Raw genomic sequence first — 11356 nt, forward strand, 5'->3', positions numbered from 1 at the left:
CCGCTTCCTTCCTTTCCTATCCCGTCGTCACCATAAGATCTATCTGTGTCGGTGCGACGTAAAGTAAATAGAAAAAAAAGAAAGGAAAAAAGATGTCAAAAACACCTATTCGGAGATATACTGGCACTTTATAGAGGACTACTTTTCAGGCAAAATTCTAAGCGTGTATAATAATAATAATAATAATAATAATAATAATAATAATAATAATAATAATAATAATAATAATAATAATAATAATAATAAAAAGTAAACTCGTGTCCTCATCCTGAGGTGGTGCAGCTCTTTTCAGGCACACCCCCAGTGGAGGTGAGCTGCATGTACCATTTCAATCACATACCAGCCCTCCTGCCAGTTTTAAATTCCTGGCAGTACCGGGAATCGAACCCGGGCCCCCGAGGACGGCAGCTAATAACACTAACCGTTACACTACGGAGGCGGACATAATAATAATAATAATAATAATAATAATAATAATAATAATAATAATAATAATAATAATAATAATAATATTATATTATATTATATTATATTATATTATATTATATTATATTATATTATGTGATTAGCTGCCCCCGCTGGAGGCTCGAGTTTGATTCTCTTGTCTGCGGCGAGGATTGAAACGGGGCCCACTCAGCCTCGGAAGCTCACCCGAGTAGAGGGGGATTTCGATTCCCACCTCAGCCATTCTCGAAGTGGTTTTCGGTGGTTTCCCACCACTTCTCCAGACAAATGCCGGGATGGTACTCAAAATAAGGCCACGGCCGCTTCCTTCTCTCTTCCTTGCCTATCCCTTCCAATTTTCCCATCTTCCCACAGGGCCCCTGTTCAGCATAGTAGGTTAGGCAGCCTGTGCGAGGCACTGGTCCTTCTTCCCAGCTGTATTCCCCAACCCAAAGTCTCCCGCTCAGGAACACTGCCCTTGAGGTGGTAGAGATAGGAACCCTCGCTTAGTGAGAGGGTAAACCAACCCTGCAGGGTAAACGGATTAAGAAAGATTATTATTATTATTATTATTATTATTATTATTATTATTATTATTATTATTATTATTATTATTATTATTATTATCCGCCTCTGTGGGGTGGTGGTTAGTGTGATTAGCTGCCACCTCCGCAGGCCCGGGTTTGATTCCCAGCTCTGCAACGAAATTTGAAAAGTGGTACGAGGGCTGGAACAGTATCCACTCAGCCTCGGGTGGTCAACTGAGTAGAAGAGGTTCGATTCCAACGTCAGCCCGAAGTGGTTTTCCACTTCTTCTCCAGGGCAAATGCTGGGATGGTACCGAACTTAAGGCCACGACCGCTTCCTTCTCTCTTCCTTATCTATCCCTTCCATTCTTCGTGAGACACTGGTCCTTCTCCTCAGTTGTATACTCGACCAAAAGTCTCACGTTCCAGGACACTACCCTGGAGTGTAAACGAATTAAATAATAATAATAATAATAATAATAATAATAATAATAATAATAATAATAATAATAATAATAATAATAATAATAATAATAATAATAATAATAAGAGTCCGGATTTTCATGCATTAGTAGGTTAAAATGCAAACTTACTGAAGCGAGTAGCAAGTATAGTCTACCTTCACAACGATTATGCTATGAAGTTTGCAGAAACATTAGGGGTACGGCCCATCAGGACCCCTATAATTTATGTTACTCTTCCTATCGCATGGAAGAGCGGGTGGCCGGTACATCCTACTAACCAAATTAGTTTGCAATCTAACCTGTTACTGCATAAAAATCCGGGCTTCATTTAATAATAATAATAATAATAATAATAATAATAATAATAATAATAATAATAATAATAATAATAATAATTTACGACGAGGCCTGCTAGGGACGATATGTCAATTTCAATTCGTCCTTTCTTGTTGTTTCCTTTTCCGTTCTTAATACCAATATAAATGGTCCATTATTGGACATTATAAATTTTCCAGCTAACTCATTCTTGGTTGCCAGCGTTTCGCCCTCGTGTGCTAGGGTGGGCTCATCAGTTGGTACCTAGCACACCTATGCACTAGCCAGCGTATTGGTAGGTGTGCTAGGTACCAACAGATGAGCCCACCCTAGCACACGAGGGCGAAACGCTGGCAACCAAGAATGAGTTAGCTGGAAAATTTATAATGTCCAATAATGGACCATTTATATTGGTATTATAAATTTACTCATTCAGAACAAATATTTCAGATTCCCTATGGAAATCAACATCTATATAATTTTCCGTTCTTTCCAGTATTCCTTCATCAATGCACTATGCTTTATTCTTCTCTCGTCAGAACACTTTGGACCGGTTTTCCTTTTCAATCTTTCTTAAAACTTTGAAAAATAAAACACCTCTTTCAATAGTTTCCCCTTCTCTTATTTTATTTCTCTCTAAATCTTTCTTGACCTCTTGCATCCAGCTTGTAGTTGAATTTGTTTCTCCCATAGGTACTTGGATTTCTGTTTTGTCAATCTATTATCATCCATTCTAATAGGTATATGTAAAAAAAAGAAAATAAATAAAAAGCTATCTCCCTTTTCCTATTGTTTCTGTTATATTCTTTACTTTTGGTACATTTCCTTATTACTTCTTAGTTTCCACTATTCTGTTGTTATCATTGGAGTTAATATTTTAATCATGATTCTTCTCTCTGGTACTTGCAGTTTATCAAAACTTTCTTCTTTCTTTCTTTCTTTCTTTCTTTCTTTCTTTCTTTCTTTTTTAATCGATTTACCCTCCACGGTTGGTTTTTCCCTCGGACTCAGCGAGGGATCCCACCTCTACCGCCTTAAAGGCAGTGTTCTGGAGCTTGAGACAGTTGGTCGGGTGATACAACTGGGAAGGAAGACCAGTATCTCACCCATGCGGCCTCACCTACTATACTGAACAGGGGCCTTGTAGGGGGATGAAGAGATTGGCAGGAATGGGCAAGGAATGCGAAAGGAAGCGGCCGTGGCCTTAAGTTAGGTACAATCCTGGCATTTGCCTGAAAGAAAAGTGGGAAACCACGGAAAAACACTTTGAGGATGGTTGAGGTGGGAATCTAACCCTTCTCTACTCAGTAGACGTAACGAGGGTGAGTGGACCCCGTTCCAGCCCTCGTACCACTTTTCAAACTTCGTGGCAAAGCCGAGAATCGAACCCGGGCTTCCGGGGGTGGCAGCTAATCACCCTAAACACTACACCACAGAGGCGGTCTTATCTATAGTTCGATACTATATTTTCACTTGCATTCACTTATTATTATTATTATTATTATTATTATTATTATTATTATTATTATTATTATTATTATTATTATTATGTTATTGGCTTTACATCCCATTAACTGCTTTTACGGTTTTCGGAGATGCCAAGTGCCGCCAATGTAGTCCCGCTGGAGTTCTTTTACCTGCCAGTAAATCTATCGACACGAGGCTGACGTGTTTGAGCACCTTCGTACCATACCACTCTGAACCGCGATCGAACCCGCCACATTAGGGTCAGAAGACCAGCTTTCTATCATCTGAGGCACTCAATCTAGATTTCGGAATGAGAAAGATCACACCAAACTTCCGCGAACTGGTGACAAAAGAAAATAATGGCCAGCTGCGGGGGATTCAGAAAGTCATCCTGCTGAAAAGTTCCCTCAAATTGAAAAAATTCTAATTTCCCTTTGGAAAATCAATTGATTCTAAACTGATAACGATAAACTTATTTGAATCTAACGAATCTCTTTAGAGAGACATATATGTAATGGGGAGTGGATAAGTGTAGGATTCATTGCTTCGAAATTGGGAAACTGACTCTTGGCCTGTGAAACAATCACGAGTTCTGTAGAGTATGATGAGGTGATGTCTCTTTGAGAAAAGAGCCTTCTATATGTCTCCCAATCATGGCCATTCAGCAATGCTTCACGTCACAGCCTGCAAGATCATATCGACCATCTGCGCTCTAACGCCCTTCTTTGATAATATGCATTTCACTCATGGCCATCCACCAGTACTTCACATCACAGCCTGCAAGGTCACATACACCATCTGTACTCTAACATCTATCTTGGATAAAATGCCTTTCACCCATAGCCATCCATCAATACTTCACATCACAGCCTGCGAGATGACATCGACCTTTCTTACATAACATCCTTCTTTGATAAAATGTCTTTCAACCATGGCCATCCATCAATACTTCACATCACAGCCTGTAAGATCACATCGACCAATTATTCTCTATTGCCCCTCTTTGATAATATGTCTCTCAGTCATGACCATCCATCAATACTTCACATCACAGTCTGCAAGATCATATCGACCAGCTGTACTCGAACGCTCCTCATTGATAATATGTTTCTCAGTCATGGCCATCCATCAGTACTTCACATCACAGCCTATAATATGTCCGACTCGTTCGCAGAATTGTCAGCATACTGGCCTTCTGTTCACAGGGTTCTGGGTTCGATCCCCCGGAGGGTCGGGGTTTTTAACCTTCATTGGTTAATTCCAATGGCTCGGGGGCTGGGTGTTTGTGCTGTCCCCAACATCCCTGAAACTCACACACACCACACATAACACTATCCTCCACCACAATAACACGCAGTTACCTACACATGGCAGGTGTCACCCTCATATCTAACGCCCCTCTTTAATAATATGTATCTCAGTCATGGCATCCATCAATACTTCACATCACAGCCTGCACGGTTGCTAAGTAACATCCCGCCACAAAATTTATGTAAAATCAGAATTTTCAGATGACCTCCAGCCATAAGACACCTTTAAAAGAAAAGTAAATTAGCGACACACCATCGAACAGTTCCGGAAAAGGAGATCATAAGGGGTGTATTCTGCCCGAAGGCAGGTCCGAACCTCCGCAGAGGTGAGCCTGAGCTGGAGTTTACGCACGGTAGGGTGGCCAGTTCCATTCCGCTCCTCCATTCGCTTACCCCCACCAACAGCGCGTGGCAACCCACCCAAATCTTGACCACGCCCAGTGTTGCTTAACTTCGGAGATCTCACGGAATCCGATGTTCCAACATGGCTACGGCCTCTAGTCAGTTGACCTCCCGAGGCTGAGTGGACCCCGTTCCAGCCCTCGTAACACTTTTCAAATTTCGTGGCAGAGCAGGGAATCGAACCCGGGCCTCCGGGGGTGGCAGCTAATCACACTAACCACTACACCACAGAGGCAGACAAAAGTGCTATTCGATTAAATAAATAAATAAATAAATAAATAAATAAATAAATAAATAAATAAATAAATAAATAAATAAATAAATAAATAAATAAATAAATAAATAAATAAATAAATAAATAGTCCGCCTCTGTGTTGCAGTGGTTACTGTGATTAACTGCCACCCCCAGAGGCCCGGGTTTGATTCCCGGCTCTGCCACGAAATTAGAAAAGTGGTGCGAGGGCTGGAACGGGGTCCACTCAGCCTCGGGAGGTCAACTGAGTAGAGATGGGTTCGATTCCCACCTCAGCCATCCTGGAAGTGGTTTTCCGTGGTTTCCCACTTCTCCTCCAGGTAAATGCCGGGATGGTACCTAACATAAGGCCACGGCTGCTTCCTTCCCTCTTCCTTGTCTATCCCTTCCAATCTTCCCATCCCCCCGCAAGGCCCCTGTTCAGCATAGCAGGTGAGGCCGCCTGGGCGAGGTACTGGTCATACTCCCCACTTGTATCCCCCGACCCAGAGTCTGAAGCTTCAGGACACTGCCCTTGAGGCGGTAGAGGTGGGAGCCCTGGCTGAGTCTGTGGGAAAAACCGACCCTGGAGTGTAAACAGATGAATAAATAAATAAATAAATAAATAAATAAATAAATAAATAAATAAATAAATAAATAAATAAATAAATAAATAAAATAATATGGCCGGCAGCTGTACGTGATTAGGTGGTGTTTTAGTGTTTGTCATATACTTTGATAAAAAAAAAAAGAAAATCTGGAGTCTTCTTCTCTTCCTTATCTTCCTCCTGATCCTCTTACTCTGGATGCCTCGGAGGTCTAAAAGCGGTACAGAAACATAGACTCTTTACCAAGATTGTCCCAAGGAACAGCAAAGTGCAGGCTTAATTAATGCTCACGAGAAGAATTGGGATTCAGATGGCGGATCTTCGACTCAAATAATGAGTCCATGCATGAGTGAACTCCGGAGGATGTAGTCCTAAAGTTCAGTATGGTTGAGAAATAGACCTTCAAGCGGAATTGAGTACGGAAGCTGCAACTGAGACTATTATTTGCCTCCCTTCCCCCAAATAATCATTAAACTTAATGGCTAAGCATAAGAAGGACCGAGGATAATTGTAAATATGGGTTATAGGAGGCTATTAAGAATGTGGCAACATTGGAGAGAGACAGACAGAAATTACGCTCACTAGCCAGGCTTGTCCATGCTGGTGAACCACTGACCGTAGATATAATATTTAAACAAGAGAAACTCTGTCTGAAAGTTTGTTGAAGTATTGTCATTCTGAGCACAAAGCCACTGAGTAAGAACAACAACAGCTGTCCTCCTCAACGTGGCATTAACCTACATAGATTTCGAATTTACATTTCCTAAAAACGAAACGTAATATTTGTTGAGTTATAAATTTTATTCTTCTCCTTCTACTTAAGGACACTCTTCCACTGTTCGAGATTTTCCTGAAACTCTGGTACGAGTTCTGCTATTAACACAAGGTGAAAATGAAATGAAAATCCACAGCCTGTTTCCAGTCATTCGAGCGGTTCAGAAATGGAATGAAGCCCCAATCTAGCAGCGAGGATAGGAATTGTGCCGGCTGCCGAAATCTGTCGCACTCCTCTGTGGCAATAATTAATGACTGACAGATGAAATGAAATGATAGTGGAGAGTATTGCTAGAATGAAGGATGACAGGGGAAAACCGGAGTACCCGGAGAAAAACCTGTCCCGACTTCGCTTTGTCCAGCACAAATCTCACACGGAGTGACCGGGATTTGAACCACGGAATCCAGAGGTGAGAGGGCGGCGCGCTGCTGCCTGAGTCACGGAGGCTCCGCCATAAATACAAGGTAATTTGCATAAATTATCCGGCCAAGCGGTGGCCCAGAGGGTTCGATTGCCGGCCAAGACAGGGATTTTTACCTGGATCTGAGGGATGGTTCGAGGTCCACTCAGCCTACGTGATTACAATTGAGGAGCTATCTGATGGTGATATGGCGGTCCCGGTCTTGGAAGACAAGAGAGGATTCGTCGTTCTGACCACACGACACCTCATAATCTACAGGCCATCGAGCTGAGCAGCAGTCGCTTGGTAGGCCATGGCCTTTCAGGACTGTTGCGCCATCCGGTTTGGTTTCAATCTTCGTAAATTGAAATTGTAATAATAATAATAATAATAATAATAATAATAATAATAATAATAATAATAATAATAATAATGGCGTATGGCCTTCCGGAGAGGTATGGTGCAGGTCTTTTTCTAGTAGACGGCCTATTAGGTGACCTGCATGTCTGTGAAGATGAGGGCCCTAACTAGGATGATTTCTAATGTTGAATACGTCACATACACCCAGCCCCCGAGCCATTGGAATTAACCAATTAAGGTTAAAATCCCCGACCCGGCCGGGAATCGAACTCGGGACCCTCTGAACCGAAGGCTAGTACGCTGACCATTCAGCCAACGAGTTGGACATAAATTGAAATAAGGACATATGACGCTGACTGATAGCATTCGTCCGTCGAAAGGGGACGTTAAATCTTAAGCAGACCCCTTGGTGTTATTCGACTGGAATTGGCTATATACTGACGCTGGGTTTCTCTCTCTCTCCCTCTCCTCATCATCATCGTTATCATCATCTCACACCCCCTGGAAACCCTGGTGTAAACCACTCCTCCGCATATATTCTATCAATCATTCTCAGATACATAGTGGGATTATGGGTGGATGATGATGATGATGCTTGTTGTTTAAAGGGGCCTAACATTTAAGGTCATCGGCCCCTATGTTTGGGTAGGAGGGTCACTAGAACACAGGGTGTATCATAATTAACAGTGCAAATTGAAACGGCTCTAAGTATACGATACTAGAAGCAAAATGTCTTAGTAAGAATGGGTCTGCAAACGATGCATTTGCGAGGTAATTTAGAATTTATGGCTATCAGCCGACACTGACTTGACTGTGTGTCAAACCTAATCCCATGGCACTACAGCCCTGAAGAGCCTTGGCCTACCAAGCGACCGCTGCTCAGCCCAACAGCCTGCAGATTACGAGGTGTGTGTGGTCAGCACGACGAATCCTCTCGGCCGTTATTCTTGGCTTTCTAGACTGGGACCGCTATCTCACCGTCAGATAGCTCCTCAATTCTAATCACGTAGGTTGAGTAAACCTGGAACCAGCCCTCAGATCCAGGTAAAAATCCCTGACCTGGCCGGGAATCAAACCCGAGGCCTCCGTGTAAGAGGCACGCACGCTACCCCTACACCACGGGGCCGGCAATACAACATCAAGAGAAGTTATCAGATACAGAAGATTTTAATGGACAGGAAAATGGTCTTACTTAGTATGTTACAGTTTTGTATGTGTGTTGGGTATTCAGTCCGAAGGCTGGTTTGATCCTCCACAGTTCCGCTAACAGCTGTTATAGATAGCCTAGGCGTCACCGAAGAGGAATTCTAGGGAAATGAGGAGTGAGGTAGTTTCCCGTTGCTTTCCTCGCCGAGCCTGAAGTTTCTATTACAAATCAGTCTGCCAAGACCACTGAAATGCATGCACCAACCGACCCTATGAGTGATATTTTCACACCATTTATAGCAGGGACTGGTTGCATAAGGAATGGTATTACTAGCATCGCTCATATCTCGGTCACTTTCATATTGTCAAAGCCAAGGATGAGATTGAGACAGGTGAATGAAAGTAACAAATTTAATCTTTGTTTTTTGCTACTTGCTATACGTCGTACCGACACAGATAGGTCTTATGGTGACGATGGGATAGGAAGGGGCTAGGAGTGGGAAGGAAACGATCGTGGCCTTCATTAAGGTACAGTCCCAGCATTTGCCTGGTGTGAAAATGGGAAACCACGGAAAACCATTCTCAGGGCTGCCGACAATGGGGTTCGAACCCACTATCTCCCGGATGCAAGCTCATAGCTGCGCGCCCCTAACCACATGGCCAACTCGCCCGGTAACAAATTTATTCTAATCCATACCAGAAGACATGTAAACATTACATCCCGGCAGCAAAGGCATATGTTACAGTTACATGGTACAACAACTGTACAGGCTACTTACTGGAAATCCTGCAAGATGATGCCGCGGAAACCGAAGGTAATTCCGTCCAAAATTGAGTTTGTTTGGTAAAATGTTCTTTCTTAATCAGCTTACCCTCCAGGTTTTTTTTTTTGCTCGGACTCAGCGAGGAATCCCATCTTTACCGCCTCAAGGGCAGTGTCCTGGAGACTGAGACAATGGGTCGGGGGATACTACTGGGGAGAATCACCAGTACCTCGCCCGGGCGGCCTCACCTACTATGCTGAAGAGGGGCCTTGTAGGGGGATGGGAAGATTGGAAAGGACAGGGAAGGAAGCGGCCGTGGGCTTAAGTTAGGTACCATACCAGCATTTGCCTGGAGGAGAGGTGGGAAACCACTTAAAACCACTTCCAGCATGGCTGAGGTAGGAATCGAACCCCTCTCTACTCAGTTGACCTTCCGAATTTGAGTGGACCCAGTTCCAGCCCTCGTACCACTTTTCAAATTTCGTGGCAGAGCCGGGAATCGAACCCGGGCCTCGGGGTGTGGCAGCTAATCGCACTAACCACTACACCGCAGAGGCGGTCGAGTTATTATCAGTTTAGCAAAATAAACATAATGCTATTAAAATACGTAAATTTGAAGGTGCATAAAGATATTTTAGAACCTATTCGAGAGTCTAATTTAGGCAGCTAAAATAACATTTAAATAACATACTAGGGAAATGAGATGTGAGGTAGTTTTCCCAGAAATCCGCAGGTGAGGCCGCCTGGGTGAGGTACTGGTCACTCTCTCCAGTTGTATCCCCCAACCCAGAGTCTGAAGCTCTAAGACACTGCCCTTGAGGGGGTAGAGGTGGGGTTCCTCGCTGAGTGCGAGGGAAAAACCGACCCTGGAGGGTAAAAAGATAAAGAAGAAGAAGAAGAAGATAATAACTCCTTGGGGGAAAATATAAAACAATGAATATTGAATTTTCACGACCGCATTGTAACTGAAACCCGGAAGTTGTGGGTTCGGATACCACTGGTGTCTGGTTGGCCATTTTTGCTCTGTTCTTAACATCTCTTTCCCTCTCTAAAAGAACCCTAGTTCAGCGGTAACCACGGCTCTACGCCTCTGCATTCGGGAGACGCAGAGGGGCTGGTCCACACTGTCGGCTGTCCTGAGAATGGTTTTCCGTGGTTTTCCATTCTCCTGCACTACGGCGAATGCCGGGACAGTTCCTAGTATAGGCCATGGCCGCCAACCCTTTCACCTTCTCCGTTACACATTTTCTGGTTTGAGAGAGGGTGTTACCCTCCAAGAAGCCCGCCGTACCCCTTGAGGGTATGGAATGGAAAAAGTTGATGTTTGTAATTTAGTTAGTCAGTGAGTTAGTTAGTTAGTTAGTGAGTTGGTTCATGAGTTAGTGAGGTAGGTAGTGAGTTAGTGAGTGAGCTAGTTAGGTACTTAGTGAGTTCGTTAGTTGGTGAGAGTTAGGTTGTTAACGACTTAGTTAGTGAGTGAGTTAGTTAGTTACTCAGAGAGTTAGTGAGAGTTAGGTCGTTAATGAGTTACTTAGTTACTCAGAGAGTTAGTGAGAGTTAGGTCGTTAATGAGTTACTTAGTTACTTGGTGAGTTAGTTAGAGTTAGGTCGTTAGCGAGTTAGTTGGTGAGTGAGTTACTTAGTTACTTAGGGAGTTAGTTAGTTAGTGAGGGTTAGGTCGTTAGTGAGTTAGTGAGTGAGTTACTAAGTTACTCAGGGCCGGTTTCATCAACGTGGGTTAAACCTTAACCCCGAGTTACACAGTTTTAACTCTGAATTTGACTGTTCATTCCGTTTCATCGAGGAGGGTTATTTTTAACTCTAGGTTAAGACCGGGGTTAAGTTAACCCCGCCTTTCACCTGGGTTAAACTGCTTATTCGAGGTTAAAAGCAAAATGGCGACCGTAAATCATGCATTTGATGCAGAGTTGCTTTATTTAGATTTGTTAAACGGTGTTCCTAACAGAAATAGGCCTATAATAAGGAGGAAAGACTTTGAAAATCTATCTGAGGAACAATTTCTGAAGAGATAGACTTCAAAAACCGTCGTCAGTAAATTCGTCAATGAAGTTCGCGAGAGGTTAGAATACACAGCTGATGGAAACAAACTTGGGCGTGCGAACTAAACTAGAAACTACATTG

The sequence above is a fragment of the Anabrus simplex genome, chromosome X, assembly GCF_040414725.1.
Source record: "Anabrus simplex isolate iqAnaSimp1 chromosome X, ASM4041472v1, whole genome shotgun sequence".
Classification (NCBI taxonomy): Eukaryota; Metazoa; Arthropoda; class Insecta; order Orthoptera; family Tettigoniidae; genus Anabrus; species Anabrus simplex.